Here is a 15,796-nt window from a genome sequence, read left to right as displayed (position 1 = left end):
TGGACTTAGAGCGGCGTCTGCGCCGTCATTTTGGCTTTTGTCCGGGGGTTTTATCCTCCGTTCTATCGCCATCATCCTCCTTAGGCGTATCCACCATATATATATATATATATATATATATATATCATATGATGAGGTGGCAGTCCCACGCCCCGTGGGTGGTGGTTCTGAATCGTCTCCTGCGCCGACGTCCATACCGTCGGTGTCATCAGAGTCGAAGTCAAGCATGTCCGTTATGTCGTCGACAGTGGCTATGAAGTGGGTGGTGGGTGGGCAACGCATTTCTTCGTCGCCTTCTTCCCCCTTGAGCTGGACATAGTTCGGCCAAGAGTCTCCTAACAAGGAGAGAGACTTTAATGAGTTTAGCATGTCGCCAAAGGGCGAGTGCTGGAAGATATCCGCAGCGGCAAATTCCATTACTAGAGCCCAACCAGAATCGGCGGGCTCGGGGGTGCGCGGCCTGGGACCTACAACCGGACACAAGTCCAGGGGTCCGGAGACACAGGCTTCCTTGGGGATGAAGCCTGTGTTCGGCTCTACCGCCGATGAGTGTGCGGCCTCCGGGGCGGGGTCTATCCACCCGTCCTCGGACGACGCAACCTGCCCCGGATTTAGTTCCAGGGCTCCTGCAGGCGCGGTATCCCGAGTATTGTCCGACAACAGGTCTAAGCCGTGCTCATCGTGACTGTTCGGTGCTCCTGACGTAGGCCCGAATCCGTTGAAGATCAAGTCTCCGCGGGTATCGGCGGTGTAGTTCAAGTTTCTGAGCCTGACCTGATGGTCAGGGGCTTAGCTGTCGATCTGCTCCAGATGGCCGAGCGAATTGGCCCGCAGTGTGAAGCCGCCGAACGCGAAGATCTGTCCGGGGAGAAAGGTCTCACCCTAGACCGCATTGTTGTTGATGATTGAAGGAGCCATCGAGCCTTGCATCATTGGTGTCATCGGAGTAGAAGTCAAGCATGTCTGTTACATCATCGACAGTGGCTATGAAGTGGGTGGTGGGTGGGGAACGAATTTATTTGTCGCCTTCTTCCCCCCTCAGGCCGGACATAGTTCGGCCAAGCATCTCCTGAGAAAGAGAGAGACCTTAGTGAATTCAGCATGTCGCCGAGGGGCGAGTGCTGGAAGATATCCGCTGTGGTGGATTCCATTACCGGAGCCCAACCAGAATCGGCAGGCTCGGGGGGGTGCACTCTGGAACCTACAGCCGGACACCAGTCCGGGGGTCCGGAGACATAGGCTTCCTTGGGGGTGAAGTCTGTGCTCGGCTCTACCGCCGATGAGTGTGTGGCCTCCAGGGCGGGGTCCATCCATCCATCCTCGGACGACGCAATCTGCCCCGGATTTAGGTCCGGAGCTCCTGCAGGTGCGATATCCCGAGTATTGTCTGACAGCAGGTCTAAGCCATGCTCGTCGTGACTGTTCGGCGCTCCTGGCGTAGGCCCGAATCCGTCGAAGATCAAGTCTCCGCAGATATCGGATGTGTAGTTCAAGTTTCCAAACCTGACCTGCTGGCCAGGGGCGTAGCTGTCGATCTGCTCCAGATGGCGAAGCGAATTGGCCCATAGTGCGAAGCCACCGAACACGAAGATCTGTTCGGGGAGAAAAGTCTCAACCTGAACCGCGTTGTTGTTGATGATTGAAGGAGCCATTGAGCCTTGTAGCGACGACACAGAGGAACTCTCAATGAAAGCACCAATGTCGGTGTCAAAACCGGCGGATCTCGGATAGGGGGTCCCGATCTGTGCGTCTAAGGCTAATGGTAACAGGAGTCAAGGGACACAATGTTTTACCCAGGTTCGGGCCCTCTCGATGGAGGTAAAACCCTACTTCCTGCTTGATTGGTCTTGATGATATGAGTATTACAAGAGTTGATCTACCACGAGATCGTAGAGGCTAAACCCTAGGAGCTAGCCTATGATGATTATGATTGTCTTGATCGTCCCTATACGGACCAAACCCTCCGGTTTATATAGACACCGGAGGGAGCTAGGGTTTACATAGAGTCGGTTACAAAGAAGGAAATCTAATATCCGGATCACCAAGCTTGTCTTCCACGCAAAGGAGAGTCCCATCCGGACAAGGGATGAAGTCTTGAGTCTTGTACCTTCACGTCCCAACAGTCCGGCTGTCCGGATACCCCCTAATCCAAGACTCCCTCACCCGTCAAGAATCAAGCCAAGCAGCACTACCTTTAAAGGAGTTATACCGGGCGTGGAAGCCTGCTACACGGGCTCTCTAACATTTGATGTTGTATTCGGCTCTCCCGACAACTTTCGAAGCAAAGAACTAATCTTCAACATAGCTCCGTTCCGAAGTGGCTATCACGCACTACTCGAAAGAACGACCTTCGCCCATTTTAACGCAGTCCCGCATTATGCTTATCTAAAACTCAAAATGCCTGGACCACGTGGCGTCATTATGGTCAGTGGAAATACGAAGCGCTCTCTTCGCACAGAAGAATACACGGCGGCTCTAGCATTCGAAGCACAAAACGTCCTATTCAAGCCGAACAGCTCATCGGTTGTTAAGACCGCAAACAGAACTAAATGTGTCCAGCGCACACCTCAGTGCGGCAGCTCAGATAAACCTGAGCTTGATTAGCATCTACGCCCCCATCGACCGCCCCATAAGGAGATATACTCAAAATTCCTTGGGCGGCTTCGGGGGCACTCTGCACACAAAAGGTCCATAGTTCGGCTTGACCCTATTCGGACTCTAGAAGTTATCCTTCAAGGTTCATTAAAATGAACCAGCTTTTCTTACGGTCAGACCATATTCTTTTACCTGGTTTTCTTTTTTCCTTTTTACAGATGGCCATCATACTATACCCTTCAAGGACACCCCACAACAGAGAAAAAGGCGTAGACGTGCAGGAGGGCCCCGCATTAAAGTTTCTTTTTAGATTAAGACCCTGTGTAAACCTTTTTTACCTCCTTTTGTTTTATACTTTCTTGGCATATAAAACGTCCAAGAAAGATATCAGCATTACCTGTAAATGTACGGCTCGCCATACTAAAGTGGATGTTATAGAAGCAGCTTGGTTCGTATTGTGTTTGGAGATTTATGCTCCCACCACCGGCGCTCTTTCCCCACGTCGGATTGCCATGCGTGCCTTGATACCAGGGGCTGTATTCAGCCCGATGTATATTTTGAAGTCCGAACACCTATAGGGAGTGTTCGGCGTCACGAGTTTGGCCTTATATGCATCAGCTCCGAATCATGTATTTGGTCAATAGTTGGGTTGCCCGGCTCCTATGCTTACTACCTTACGTTCCGCTATATCGGCTAGGGTAGTAAAGGGGGAACTACTGCGATTGTGTCCCGGCTCGTCCGTACGAGCACCTCATTAGAGAAAGCCGAAAACTGACTGTCATGATGCGGTGAGAGCTGGTCAACCACTCGATTACTCGTCAAAATCTTCGCGATTCCCTCCGTGTTAAACGAAGGACCATCCTACTGGTCACGTATGTAAACGCACCGTATTCGGATAACCACGGACATAACAGGGGCTATATAGTAGCCCCACCGTCAAACTCCTTTGGCTAAGTGAAAGTGTTAAAGCTCTATAGTCCGGTTTCCTAGTTCGCCGCACTAACACCTCCTTAACGGACCAAGACGTTGGGTCAAGTGTGATCAAGTGTTGTTTCGAACACCCCGCGTTATACGCGAGGGGGTTGAAGCCGACGACTGCAAACTTTCAGATTGTATACATCAAAAAGACGGCCGCATAGGAGGCACCAAAACTTTTCGGGCAAAAAGTATAAAAGCATAGCCTTATATATCATAATATTGTTCTTACAATTTTGATACACTTTACTCAAACATAATATTTTTCGAGCACTGACCCTCTATTAAGCGGGCACCTTCTAGGACATCTTCAAAGTTATGTTCTGGCATGTTCGGGTCCTTGCCTTCGGGTGGCCTCCGCGTCGCAATATTGGTGGCCGTCATCTTCGCCCAGTACATCTTGACATGGGCAAGGGCCATCCGTGCACCTTCTATGCATGTTGACCGCTTCACAGCATCGATACGCGGCACCGCATTAACAAGTTGCCGCACCAAACCGAAATAACTATTCGTAACGGGTTCAGTCGGCCATAGTCGGGCTATGATGTCCTTCATGGCAGTATCGGACATCTTGTGGAGCTCGGCCCACTAGGCCATCTGTTCGCTCAACAGAGGACGCTTTGGCGTGTCAAATTGCGACCAAAACAGCTTTTCTGTCGCATGTCCTTCTTGCACGTGGAAAAACCGATTCGCATCAGCAGCACTCTTCGGCAGGTCCATAAAGGCGTCTGGAGAACTCCACAGTTGATTAAGTGGGGCATACTTTGGATCGCCAAACTTAGTTTGCAATAAAAAGGGCTTACCAGCCGCGATCTCCCCAGCATGTCGGATCTCCTCCTGAGATGCTCTAGACTTAGACCGGGCTTCCTTCGCCTCTTGTAAGGCCTTGACAAGATCGGACACTTTGGCTTTGTTATCCTTCTCAAGAACTTGGCATCGTCTAGTGGCATCCTTCAGATCAAGTGCCATAGAAGATATTCTCTCCTCGCACGGATGCCGAGCAGTCTGCTCGGCTTTCAATTCGGCGGCTACCTTTTCGGCAGCCGCATCGCTCATCCTGGCTTGCTCCTTGGCCCGGGCAAGTTCTGCCCGAAGGGTCTCAACTGCAGCGGCACTATCTGCAGTTATGCATACACAAATTTTCAGTATCACACTCATTTCACAATACTAGCATGTACTGAGTGCCCCAGAGACATACCTTGCGCCTTGTCGAGCCGCCTGTTAATAAGCGCGATGTCATCATCCGCTACATCAACTTTCTGCTTCAGATGTGCTACCTCTGTAGCTTGGGCAGTTGTCACGGATGTAACAGCCTGTGTTTCAAATTAGTCAGATCATTTCCTGGGCATATAATTTTGATCCTCTGATCACCTCCCTTTGGATGTCAACCAGAGTCTCAGGGGCTACTATCTATACACAGGTGCAATTTGCACTTACAATATAATTACACTACGTACCTCGCAGCCTCTTAGTAGGCTAGAAAAGGCTTCATTCAACCCGCTTTTCACGGACCGAACTCTTTCAAACACCGTACCCATCAAGGTACGATGTTCCTCCGAGACGGAGGCATGTTGCAATATGTCCATCAATGTATCCGGCCCCTCCGGACCCAGAATAGGTAGCGTCATCCCTTGGACATTTGATAGTCCGAGACTTTTGTTGTTTCCTATAGGGACCTCACACCCCGGACCCTGGGCGGCCGAAGTATTACCTTCAGCCCTGGTCTTCACTGCCCCTTGCGCCACTCGCAGATCGGGAAAGATCCTCCGGGACAACACCTCAGCGCCGTGTGCCTTATCAGGCAGGGAGATCTATGGAGGCGTCTCACTCTCCATCATCTTCGGAAGTAGATCCCCCGAAGAGGAGGACTATTGAGGAGGGTTGCGTGTCGGACTGCAAACATGTGTTTAAAATATTACCCTTATAGCCAGGAAAGAACGGGACATATTTAAAAGCACCCTAATTCACTTACTATCCGGCTAGGGGCTTATCTTTACGAGGTGACTGCATGTCAGCGTCATCCCATGACTGGGATATCTTCCTCCGCTTAGAAGCTTCTCTCTTCAAGTCTTCGGAGGCGGTCTGCTTCTTCCTATAAGGAGAAGGGATGTCAGCTTGCCCTTCCCTTCCACTTTTGGAAGTGGAAGTTTCGATCTCCCCGGACAAATTGCCTAGTGTGCCTCCAGAATGAAGGCCGCCTTGGGCCTCTTCGCCCTCCTCCTTATCTTCCCCCATCGGCACGTGATGTGGTGCCAGAGCCAGCATCCTTGTTAACACCGGATCAGTATAGTCTTCGGGAAGAGGAGCCGGACACCTGATTCTCTCCGCCTTCTTTACCCAACCCTGGCTGAGTGGAGTTTTATCAATACATTGTTATGAGTAATCTGACTAAACTGTGTTCGTGAGTCAAGTACTTACCGGAGTATTCAGATGATTGCAGTCAAGACCGAGGTCTTCTATAGTATGATACGTCTCCAATGTATCTATAATTTATGAAGCATTCATGCTATTTTATTATCTGTTTTGAATGATTACGGGCTTTATTATACACTTTTATATTACTTTTGGGACTAACCTACTAACTAGAGGCCCAGCCCATATTGCTGTTTTATTGCCTGTTTTAGTATTTCGAAGAAAAGGAATATCAAACAGAGTACAAACAGAATGAAAACTTCGCGAGCGTGATTTTTGGAATGAACATAATCCGGGAGACTTGGATTACAAGCCAGGGAAGCTTCGAGGAGGCCAGGAGATAGGAGGGCGCGCCTACCCCCTGGGCGCGCCCCCTGTCTCATGGGCCCCTCGTGGCTCCCCCGGCCGACTTCTTTCGCCTATATATTCCCATATACCCTAAAACCATCGAATACAAGATAGATCGGGAGTTCCGCCGCTGCAAGCCTCTATAGCCACCAAAAACCTCTCGGGAGCCCGTTCCGGCACCCTACCGGAGGGGGGGATCCCTCACCGGTGGCCATCTTCATCATCCCGGCGCTCTCCATGACGAGGAGGGAGTAGTTCACCCTCGGGGCTGAGGGTATGTACCAGTAGCTATGTGTTTGATCTCTCTCTCTCGTGTTCTCTCTATGGCACGATCTTGATGTATCGCGAGCTTGGCTATTATAGTTGGATCTTATGATGTTTCTCCCCCTCTACTCTCTTGTGATGAATTGAGTTTTCCTCTTGAAGTTATCTTATCGGATTGAGTCTTTAAGGATTTGAGAACACTTGATGTATGTATTGTCGTGCTTATCTGTGGTGACAATGGGATATCACGTGATCCACTTGATGTATGTTTTGGTGATCAACTTGCGGGTTCCGCCTAAACCTATGCATAGGGGTTGGCACACGTTTTCGTCTTGACTCTCCGGTTGAAACTTTGGGGCACTCTTTGAAGTACTCTGTGTTGGTTGAATAGATGAATCTAAGATTGTGTGATGCATATCATATAATCATGCCCACGGATACTTGAGGTGACAATGGAGTATCTAGGTGACATTAGGGTTTTGGTTGATTTGTGTCTTAAGGTGTTATTCTAGTACGAACTCTTGAATAGATCGATCCGAAAGAATAACTTTGAGGTGGTTCCGTACCCTACCATAATCTCTTCGTTTGTTCTCCGCTATTAGTGGCTTTGGAGTGACTCTTTGTTGCATGTTGAGGGATAGTTATATGATCCAATTATGTTATTATTGTTGAGAGAACTTGCACTAGTGAAAGTATGAACTCTAGGCCTTGTTTCCTACCATTGCAATACCGTTTACGCTCACTTTTATCATTAGTTACCTTGCTGTTTTTATATTTTCAGATTACAAAAATCTATATCTACCATCCATATTGCACTTGTATCACCATCTCTTTGCCGTACTAGTGCACCTATACAATTTACCTTTGTATTGGGTGTGTTGGGGACACAAGAGACTCTTCGTTATTTGGTTGCAGGGTTGTTTGAGAGAGACCATCTTCATCCTACGCCTCCTATGGATTGATAAACCTTAGGTCATCCACCTGAGGAAAAATTGCTACTGTTCTACAAACCTGTGCACTTGCAGGCCCAACAACGTCTACAAGAAGAAGGTTGTGTAGTAGACATCATTGTATCCTGCCACTGTTTTCGTGCGCGGAAGAACAATTTCCACATCTCTCTGAGCATCATGCCAGAGAGGTGCTGAAGAGTCCGTGGACCTTCCGGATTAAACTCCCACATGCGGAGAGGGCGTCGCTGACAGGGTAGGATCCGGCGAACTAGCACTACTTGGATTACATCGATGAGACCGGTGTCCTTCTCAATGAGGCTCCGAATGCGGCGTTTCAGCGTCGGCACTTCATCAGTAGATCCCCAGTCCAGCCCCTTGTTAATCCATGATGCAAGCTGTGGTGGAGGGCCAGACCAAAACGCAGGTGTGGCTGCCCGCTTTTTACCGCGGGGCTCGGTGATGTAAAACCACTCCCGTTGCCATAAGTCAAAAGATTATGCGAAGGAGCCCTTCAGCCCAGAGGAGTTGATAAGCTTGCTTATTGAAACACCTCCGCACTCCGCTTGTTTCCCGTCGATTACCTTCAGTTTCACGTTAAAGGTCTTAAGCCATAAGCCAAAGTGTGGGGAAATACGGAGGAAGGCCTCGCACGTGGTGATGAACGCTGAGATGTGGAGGAAGGAGTCCGGGGCTAGATCGTGGAAATCTAGCCCGTAATAAAATATGACCCCTCGAACGAAGGGATGGAGATCAAACCCAAGCCCTCGAAGGAAGTGAGAGATAAACACGACCCTCTCATTGGATCTGGGAGTAGGAATAACCTGCCCTTGAGCAGGAAGCCTGTGGTAGATTTTCGCAGTCAGGTATCTTGCCTCCCTGAGCTTCGAGATATCTTCCTCTGTGACAGAAGAGGCCATCCACCAGCCTTGAAGGCTGGGTCCGGACATGGCTAGAAGCTTGAAGCGACTGGATTGACCCTTGGGTGTTGGAACTCGAGGTGGGAGGGGGAGGAAGGAACTAGCGTGGAAGAAAAAGGACAGGCCTTAGCCCCTTTATAAAGGCAATGAATATCAAACATCCCTCCGTGGCCTTAAAACATGCCTATTTCCAAGGAAACATGCCAACATACTTGTTCGGTTACACACGCCTGTGTTGACGAAAATCCCGCAATAAGGGGACACAATCTCTGCTTTGATAAGATGTGCCAGTAAAAACCGCCTCTCAAAACATGGAGTGGCAGGCTAGAAAACAATTCAAAATAATGGCCGGGTAATGACGTAATGTCGTGCTACCAAAATTGTCAGCGGATTTGACTCGTGAAATGTTATATTCTCTACGGTTGTGTGGGGAACTTGTTTTGCAAAGCCGGACACAGTTTTTGTGTTCGAAATCTATGTTGAGTATTCGGAGAAGGAACCCGCCTCGCAATGCCGAAGATAATCTGCGCGCTGGACTCATCGTCATTGAAGCCTGGTTCAGGGCTACTAAGGGAGTCCTAGATTAAGGGGTCCTCAGACAGCCAGACTATATACTTTGGCCAGACTGTTAGACTATGAAGATACAAGATAGAAGACTTCGTCCCGTGTCCGGATGGGACTCTTCTTTGCATGGAAGGCAGGCTTGGTGATTCAAATATGTAGATTCCTTTCTCTGTAACCGACTTTGTACAACCCTGCCCCCCCCCCCCCGCTGTCTATATAAACCAGAGGTTTTAGACTTCTAGGGTTTAGCCACAACAATCATAACTTCATAGGCTAGACTTCTAGGGTTTAGCCATTACGATCTCGTGGTAGATCAACTCTTGTAATACTCATATTCATCAAGATCAATCAAGCAGGAAGTAGGGTATTACCTCCATAGAGAGGGCCCGAACCTGGGTAAACATTGTGTCCCCCGCCTCTGTAGGACCTTGAGAAGAGGTGTCTAGAGGGGGGTGATTAGACACTAAGTACCAAAGTTGCAGTTTTTAAGTTTCTTTGAGTTTAAGTGGAGTTTAGGCACAATTTTAACATTCACAATACATATCAAGCAAGCATGCAAGGAGTATATGAACAGCGGAAAGTAAAGCATGCAACTTGCAAGAAAGTAAAGGGAAGGGTTTGGAGGCTTCAAACGCAATTGGAGACACGGATGTTTTTGGCGTGGTTCCGATAGGTGGTGCTATCGTACATCCACGTTGATGGAGACTTCAACCTACGAAGGGTAACGGTTGCGCGAGTCCACAGAGGGATCCACCCACGAAGGGTCCACGAAGAAGCAACCTTGTCTATCCCTCCATGGCCGTCGCCCACGAAGGACTTGCCTCACTAGCGGTAGATCTTCACGAAGTAGGCGATCTCCTTGCCCTTACAAACTCCTTGGTTCAACTCCACAATCTTGTCGGAGGCTCCCAAGTGACACCTAGCCAATCTAGGAGACACCACTCTCCAAGAAGTAACAAATGGTGCGTTGATGATGAACTCCTTGCTCTTGTGCTTCAAATGATAGTCTCCCCAACATTCAACTCTCTCTCATAGGTTTTGGATCTGGTGGAAAGAAGATTTGAGTGGAAAGCAACTTGGGAAGGCTAGAGATCAAGATTCATATGGTAGGAATGGAATATCTTGGTCTCAACACATGAGTAGGTGGTTCTCTCTCAGAAATAGTAAGTTGGAAGTGTAGGTTCGTTCTGATGGCTCTCTCCACGAGTGAAGAGGAGGTGGAGGGGTATATATAGCCTCCACACAAAATCTAACCGTTACACACAATCTACCAAACTCGGTGGGACCGAATCGTTAAACTCGGTCAGACCGATTTAGCAAATAATGTGACCATTGGGGTTTTTGGTGGGACCGAAATGCAACTCGGTGAGACCGATACGGTTAGGGTTAGGGCATAACGTAATCTCGGTAAGACCGATTACACAAACTCGGTGAGACCGATTTTGGTAATAAGCTTTCCAGAGAGTTGGTCAGGCAAACTCGGTGTGACCGATTACTCAAACTCGGTGGGACCGATTTTGGTAATAAGTTATCCAAAGAGTTTGCATTGTAATCTCGGTAGTACCGATTGCTCAAACTCGGGGAGACCGATTTTGATAATGGACATACACAGAGAGATTACAATCCCATCTCAGTGAGACCGAGATCCCTATCGGTAAGACCGATTTGCTTAGGGTTTGTGGCAGTGGCTATGACTTTTGGAATCGGTGGCGCCGGATAGGAAGAATCGGTGTGACCGATTTTGGCTTTAGATTTAGGTCATTTGTGGAAGTGGGAAAGTAGCTGAGGGTTTTGGAGCATATCACAAAGCACATGAAGCGAGAGGCTCATTAAGCAACACCTCATCCCTCCTTGATAATATTGTATTTTCCTATAGACTCAATGTGATCTTGGACCACTAAAATATAAAATGAAGAGTCTTGAGCTTGAAGCTTGAGACAATCCTTTGTCCTTAGCATCTTGAAGGAATTCCCAAATCCTTTAGTCCATGCCACTCCAATGTTGAACTTATCTGAAACATGCTAGATAAAAGTGTTAGTCCAACAAGAGATATGTTGACATTAATTACCAAAACCACCTAGGGGGCACTTGTGCTTTCAATCTCCCCCTTTTTGCTAATAGATGGCAACATACATCAAAGCTTTAGATAAAGATATAAAGAATAGCAAGAAAAGCTTTGGAAGGACATGTAACAAACACAGGCTCCCCCTACATGTATGCAATCATGTGAATATGGAATGTAGAAGCATGTGAGAGCATAAACATGATAGAGCAGGCAATGTGTTACATGTATCTTGGCCATATGCATCAGAGCAAAGAATGTTGAAGAAAATACCTTCATGCTCATGAGTCCTTGCAAACAATATGTACATCAGCAAGAATTCCTCATACACATGATTGTGATGCATATACTTACCTTGTAGTCTAGAGTTGTCTTAGGATGAAATGAACCTGTGTAAACAAGGTTAGATAACACAGATACATCTACTAGCCAGAGCAAACAGAAGAAACCACAAGAATACCAAGACTGGGATGACATGTAGAGAGTGAGTACTAAGTACCACATTGAATTAGACATGTCCCCAAGAGTAAAGATATGCAATGAATTTAAAAGATCTCTTTCCCTTAGATGTCTTGCTCCCCCTGAATCTAACATGGGATACTGGGAGAAGATAGGGAACATAAAATCAGAGCTGAAAGAAAACAGAGCTGAAAGATATGAATGATGATCAGAGCTGATGCATGCTAATGCAAATAAGCACAACAGATCATATAAACATGTCTCTCCCCTCAAGAAGACATGTGGACATCTCTCCTCTTGAACACCAAGCATCTGGGATCCTTGAGAAATACTTTCTACTTAAGTATCCTCTCCCCCTGGAGATCTCTCTCTCCTTTTGAGGGTCTCTCCCCCTAGAAGGTCTCTCTCCCCCTTTAGGAGATGATATCTCTCTCCCTCAAGAAGGTGATAAGCTTTGATGCTCTCTCTCTCTTCAAATGATAAGCTTTGATGTTCTCTCTCTCCCCCTTTGACATCAATTTCCAAGAAGGGTCTTCTGGAATCTGTCGAATGGGTTTGGTCCTTGAGACATAGAACAAAGCAATGATAAAAATGTGATGCTTGTAGAGGACAAGATTCATTGAGTGGAGCTAGATCAGAAGAAACACAGGATTATGTGGCAAACTGTTTTTCCTGCACCGAGTGGTATTCTTCGGTCGTACCGAAAGGATTCGGTTGGGCCGAAAATAACAAATCGGTGAAACCGAGTTCATTGCAGAGAAAATACTTGTCACCTCAGCTCACTAGACTAGTAAGATCTCACAAAGATTTGCAAGGAATTTACTGAAAGATGTGCAATGAATTGGAATGCAGAAAATGCAGAGCAAACAGAGAAAGAAATCTAGATGAAGTTTTTTTTTGAAAGGGGAAACGAATATGCATGAGACAAATGCAAAAACACAGACAAGAAAACAAGAGAACTTCATCTAGAGATGGTCGGCGACAAAGTCACCTATGTTAGAGTATATTGACTTAGGAGTCAAGTGAGATCATTTGATCATAGGTCATACTCATCGTTTAAGCTCAAAATGGGGTTGCCATTTTTCGTTTAAGCATCTTTATGTATTCACATCTTTTCGAGTTGCTTTAGCTCATGACTTGGAGTAAAGCTTCTCTAAGATGGAATAACATACCTTGGTCGGTGGTGTTGTCCATGTAGCTGAACTTGTGTGGGTTGCGCAAGGTTGATGTAGCTCATCAAGAATTGGAGCACCACTTGGAATTTGAGTCCATCTACCTACATGGGTTAGTTCTTGGAAGGAAGAGCACTTGTGTATCCGAAAATGACAATCGTGAAGCTCAACATAGAATTTGTCAAAGGATATATTTAAGAGGTTTCGTGCTTCCTTGTCTTCAACCACCAAGGTGTAGAGACTTGGTGATGTAGAGATTGCTCAAGATATGAGTGGATTACAATCTCGTGGAATTTGATTCCACCAAGTACCTACATGAGTTAGATAACATGCAAGATACACATATATCCAAGACATAAGATTTTCATCATAAGAGAAATATCAAGGATTAGTCATAAGCTCATGTCTTGCATGTATCCAATGGAGTTTCTACTCCAAGTTCGAAGCATCAATGATGTTCAATTCTCCTCTTAACCTGCAAAACACTTTCTCATCAAGAGGTTTAGTGAATATATCCGCTAATTGCTTTTCGGTGCGAACATGCTTAAGATCAATGTCACCCTTAGCAACATGATTTCGTATAAAATAATGACGAACTTCAATATGCTTAGTTCGAGAATGTTGCACAGGATTATGACCAATTTTGATAGCACTTTCATTGTCACAAAGCAATGGAACATGTCTCACATATATCCCATAATCTTAAAGAGTTTGGGTCATCCAAAGTAATTGAGCACAACATGAGCCAGCGGCAATATATTCAGCTTCGGCAGTGGATAAGGATACCAAGTTTTGTTTCTTGGAGGACCAAGACACAAGAGATCTACCAAGAAATTGACAAGTACCCGAAGTGGACTTTCTATCAACCTTGTCTCCGGCATAGTCCGAGTCGGAATAGCCAACAAGATCGAAAGAAGCCCTCTTAGGATACCAAATGCCAAAGTTTGGTGTATGGATTAAGTATCTCACTATCCTTTTCACGGCCTTAAGATGACATTCCTTAGGAGCAGCTTGATATCGTGCAGACATGCACACACTTAGCATGACATCGGGACGTGAAGCACATAGATATAACAATGAACCGATCATAGAGCGATAAACCTTTTGATCAACCGGTTCACCGTCTTTGGTCAAGTCATTATGTCCACTAGTAGGCATGGGTGTAGACATACCTTTGCATTCTTGCATATTGAACTTCTTGAATAAGTCCTTGGTGTACTTCGTTTGAGAAACAAAGGTACCTTCCTTAGTTTGCTTGATTTGCAACCCAAGAAAGAATTTGAGTTCACTCATCATAGACATCTCAAACTTCTCCGACATTAGCTTCCCAAACTTTTCACTAAAATAAGGGTTAGTTGAACCAAATATAATATCATCAACATAAATTTGGCACACAAATAGTTCTCCATTAACCCTTTTAGTAAAAAGAGTAGAATCAATTTTCCCAATTTCAAAGCCTTTTTCAATAAGGAACTTGGTCAAGCATTTATACCAAGCTCTAGGAGCTTGTTTAAGACCATAAAGAGCTTTGTGAAGTTTGTAAACAAGATTGGGTTTCTTAGGATTGACAAAGCCGGGAGGTTGCTTAACATAAACTTCCTCCTCTATTTCACCATTTAGAAAATCACTTTTAATGTCCATTTGGTACAAGGTAATATCATGATGATTAGCATAGGCAAGTAAGATGCGAATGGACTCAAGTCTAGCAACGGGGGCGTAAGTCTCACCATAGTCCATACCTTCGACTTGTGTGTATCCTTGGGCGACAAGACGTGCTTTGTTGCGAACTACTTGTCCATCTTCATCTTGCTTGTTGCGAAACACCCATTTGGTACCGATGACGTTGTGGTTGTTGTCGGGCTTCTCAACCAATGTCCAAACTTGATTCCTCTCAAAGTTATGTAGCTCTTCATGCATAGCATTTATCCAATCCGGATCTTCCAATGCTTCTTCTACCTTCATAGGTTCAATGCTAGAGATGAAAGAATAGTTTTCACAAAAGTTAGCTAAACAAGTTTTAGAGCGAGTGATTCTCCCGGTTTGAATGTCATTGTAGATTTGCTCGATGGGATGATCTTTAGCAATCCTTGCTCGAACTCGTGAAAGCTTTTGCTTGGGTCTTCATTGAACATCTTCTTCATCTTGTTCTTCTTCTTCTTGGCCTTCTTCATTGTTGATGTTGTCGTTCTCTTGTCATGGTGGAGAAGGAGGTTGTTGACGTTCATCTTGATGCACTTCCTCGTTTCCTTCATCTTGGTGTGTCCCACTTGTGGATGCTTCCGTATCAACTCTTGGTTCACCTTGTTGTGAAGTAGAAGCTTCCACTTGGACGGACGAGGTACTCTCCTTCACCTCCGTTGGACGAACCTTGCCAATAGCCAAGTCTTGAATTGCTTCCGAAGGATCTTTGTCACCTACATCAATTGGCAATTGCTCTACTTGTGAGCCGTTAGATTCATCAAACTTCACATCTACCGTCTCTTCAACCTTCTGGGTGAAATTTTTGTAGACACGGTAAGTGTGAGAGTTTGAGCCATAACCTAGTAGGAAACCTTCATGAGATTTAGGAGCAAATTTAGAGCGACGATGCTTATCAAGAATGTACCACTTTGAGCCAAATACTCGAAAGTATCCAACTTGGGGTTTGTCACCGGTGAGGAGCTCGTATGTCGTCTTGCCGAGTAGCTTGTGAAGATACAAGTGATTTGTTGCATGACAAGATGTCTCAACCGCTTCCGCCCAAAAGTGCTTCGTCGTCTTGTACTCATCAAGCATCGTTCTCGCCATTTCGATGAGCGTCCGGTTCTTCCTCTCAACAACTCCGTTTTGTTGAGTTGTGTACGTAGCCGAGAACTCGTGTGAAATCCCTTCTTCGTCAAGAAAGGTGTCCACATTTGCGTTCTTGAACTCCATTCCGTTGTCGCTGTGAACCTTCTTGATCTTCACTTCAAATTGATTTTGCGCCTTCCTAGCGAAATTTTTGAAGATCTTTTGGACCTGCGATTTATCATCGAGAAAGAACACCCACGTAAATCTTGAAAAATCATCAACTATAACTAGACCAAAAGAATTTCCACC

This window comes from Triticum aestivum, chromosome 3B (genome assembly GCF_018294505.1).
Source record: "Triticum aestivum cultivar Chinese Spring chromosome 3B, IWGSC CS RefSeq v2.1, whole genome shotgun sequence".
In the NCBI taxonomy this organism is placed as follows: Eukaryota; Viridiplantae; Streptophyta; class Magnoliopsida; order Poales; family Poaceae; genus Triticum; species Triticum aestivum.
Note: the sequence above shows the minus strand (reverse complement) of the source record.